The sequence below is a fragment of the Gallus gallus genome, chromosome 2 (assembly GCF_016699485.2).
Source record: "Gallus gallus isolate bGalGal1 chromosome 2, bGalGal1.mat.broiler.GRCg7b, whole genome shotgun sequence".
NCBI lineage: Eukaryota > Metazoa > Chordata > Aves > Galliformes > Phasianidae > Gallus > Gallus gallus.
Genome location: NC_052533.1, coordinates 59,653,857 through 59,657,270, shown reverse-complemented (window position 1 = coordinate 59,657,270; position 3,414 = coordinate 59,653,857).

Sequence of the window (3,414 nt, the reverse complement as noted above, 5' to 3'; positions counted from 1 at the left end):
CATCAGTATGGACAGGCTACATCTCCAGATGCCTCTCTGATCTGCTGTGCCATACTGTGTACTTCTGCATGTGAGAACACAGCCATTCACAGCAGCAGAGCTATGGGAATTCCAGCAGTGAACAAAGGGCCCTGTTAAAAAAGGGTCTTGGGGCTATTTGCATCTTTGGGGACTTGGATGCACTGCAGGGTGAGGCTGGGCCTCATTTTAAGAGAAGGCTCCAACCCACACTAGTGCCAAGAGGCTGACTAATGCAATTATTTCCTTGCAAAGCAGCATTTTTCATAGTGCTGATTCTTATTAAGAAAAAGGAATGGATTTGGAGCTCATATTTTGATCCATTGCCCAGGATTATTTGGAAATTCTTTTTCCTGGAATGAGACTTTTTATTCCAAATTTCTCCATGGTGGGGAGAGAGGGTTTCCTGGGCAGAATTAGAATAATGATTGCAGCCTGTATACAATCAGCTTTAACCACTGTGGAACTCCAAAAATGAATGTTATTGCTCAGTGGCTTCATTGAAAACAGAAGTATTATTTAACCAGAAGGATGGCAACACATGGATATAGCTCATTATCATATTTTCTCCCTATTTGAAATGTCACATTGAGCATGTATCTTTCACGTCCACTACACTTTAATTAATTTGGACTGTGTTTAAATATATTACACAGCACACTTTATTACAAAATTCTGACACATTCCCATTGATGAAAAGGGGCTTTCATTCAAACATGTAAATGGCAGAAGGAGTTTCCCTCTCTAAACATTGTTTTAAAAACAATAAGAATACCACATAATATCTGTGTCAGCCTATTTTTTTTTTCTGTAGCACAGAACATATATAGCAAAACTAACATTACATACAAAGCTTGCTGTTTATTGAAGGGACAATGATGTTAGCATTATTATTCCAGGTCTAAATCTTAAACACTTACCTTATTTACATAATTGCAAGGCAAACATATATTTTTCTCAATGGATGATTAAGATTCCAACAGTGTGATTGCCTAGGAATTAAAAAGTAGAATTGCAGGGTGTATGCCTGAGAACAAAATGGCTTGTTTTAACACAGCTGGTGCATCTTATCTTCTGTGCACTGTCAAACACAGCTCTTGCAAAGGATGGTTGTCCTCCTCCACCCAGGTGTCCAACAACGTAAAGGATTTATTTCATCCACTGACCTTCCTCTGGAGTAACTCCAAAATTTTCTCCTGATTTGGGCTTGTTTAAGCAACTGAGAGAATTAAAGTAGTTTTTAAAATAATGCAACTTTGGTGTTTCTTGAGTGGAAAACCTATGGTATATGGCACTCTATAATGAATGAACAGGGATGTTTTAGAAGGTGTGACTGAGCAGGGCTCTAACCAATACAACATCATTAGAACAACTTTGCTATCCTCTCTATTGAGGTGCTTAACTGTCTTGGATTCAGCAAACAGTTGATGATACTCCTCCTTAAAACATCTCATCCCTGTCTCCTTACTCCATTATACCTGTTCCACTAGATCTCACCAAGCACTGATAATGGTTGTATAAGGAAAGAATCTCCTTCCTCACTAGTTGCACTCTGTTCAAAGACCGCTCAAAGACAAGGCTGAGGAAGGAGACATACTCAGTTCAGAGCCAACTGAGCTGTGTATCTCACAAAACAAGACTCTGCACCACATTACAGTCAGCAGCAACAGCTTATTCTAAAACACATTCCAGGGACAGCTCCCTAAACCTTTGTTTCTTCATTCATACTCCAAAGAGGGCAGTAATCAAAGCTTTATTATCTGAATCTTGCAATTTTTTTTTCCTTCCTTCCCTCATCATTCATCCTCTCCCAGCAGATTGCATCTTTCCAGTATAATACCTCCAGTAATGCTTTCACTGTGGACAAGGTAATGCTGTGCAACCCATCCACCTCTGATCTCAAACTTCCCTATGTATCCATGTGCAACAGTACTTGTGAAATATACCTGTTGTCCCTTAGACAAGGGGAAGCTGTTTGTCTGTTGATCACTGTGTGAATGCAGCCATGGAAGTACAGCATGGATCTGCTCTGTGCCATTGGATACTGTTTATCATCTTCTTTCACCCTGAGTATTCTCACCCCACATAACCCTTTCCTCAAGGAAACATTTACAGTAAGAAGAAAAATGTTTCCCAGCAATTGAACAGCAAGAAGAAAGTTGCATTTAAATGCAACACATGTTGTCTGTCTTTAAAAATCTGGATTGGTTTTATATGTAATTCATTCAGTTAATTGTAATAAATGAAAAAAAAAAAAACATTTGGAAAAGAATAATAATTAAAAAAAAAAAAAAAAGACAGGGGTTGCTGGAGCCAAAAGCACTCACTGCAACTCACTTTTTCCCACTTCTTCACTCCTTCAGACCCTTTTTTTGTGCTTTATATGTTTTCTTTTATTTGACGTCTGCATTAAAGGAACACTCCAGTGTAATATAAAAAGATACCATAATTGCTATGTCTAATTACAAAGAAGAGCTAACTGTCTAATATAAAAATATACAATAAAAAAGAATAATTAACAATCAGATCAAAAGCCACCAACTCAGCAACCTGATGAGGCAGGCTAGGAAGCTCTACTCAGCTCTCCCATTAGAGTATGGTGAACCAGAATGCTTCCCTGTATGAAGAGATGGTTCTCTTCTGATAAATGGCTCGTGGTTTAAACACTGCTTTTCTTTTTTTGATTTCTTTCTAACTTCATCGGCTTGCTTTTACTGGTTAATTGTTGGGTGTTGTTGTTGTTATTATCTTTTTCTTTTTTTTCTTCTGATTCCCTGGAGTAACAAATGTGAAATGTTATCATATTGTTTGCTAGTGGGCAGGATCTTGTGTTCATTACACATGTAGATTTCCATCAAAATCATCAGGAATGTATTAAAACAAGCCCAGTTTCCTTCTCTTGGCTCAAGTCAATGAAGTATTTAGATGTGTATAGAGTGCAAGACTAAATATGCAATTGACAGCTCCCATAGAGTTGCCGATCATTTAGAAGTGTTCCTGAAGATGTTTTTCTTCCCACAGCCTCATCAGTCCCTTGCTAAGAGAAACAGTAAGACTATCCAGAGCTTTACCATCCAAAATTTCAATGGATTTGCTTTGCAGAACTTTGAAAGTTCAATGACAATTAATACAAGGTGGTATTAAAGGTAGTTCATTGCTATAGTCCATATGCAAATGGATGGGAGTCTAATGTGCCATATTCCAAAACTCTGTTTAACTATAAATCCTCTCTCCAACTTAGTTGGATTTGAAGGTAGAATGAGCAATGGAAAAAGGTGGAGCCATGGTAATGATTTTTTTAGAAGATTTACACATTAACGACCCAGAGCCACAACCAGAGTGACATAGCAGAATATATGTTGCAGAAAAAAAACCCAGAAACTTCTCTTTGGATCT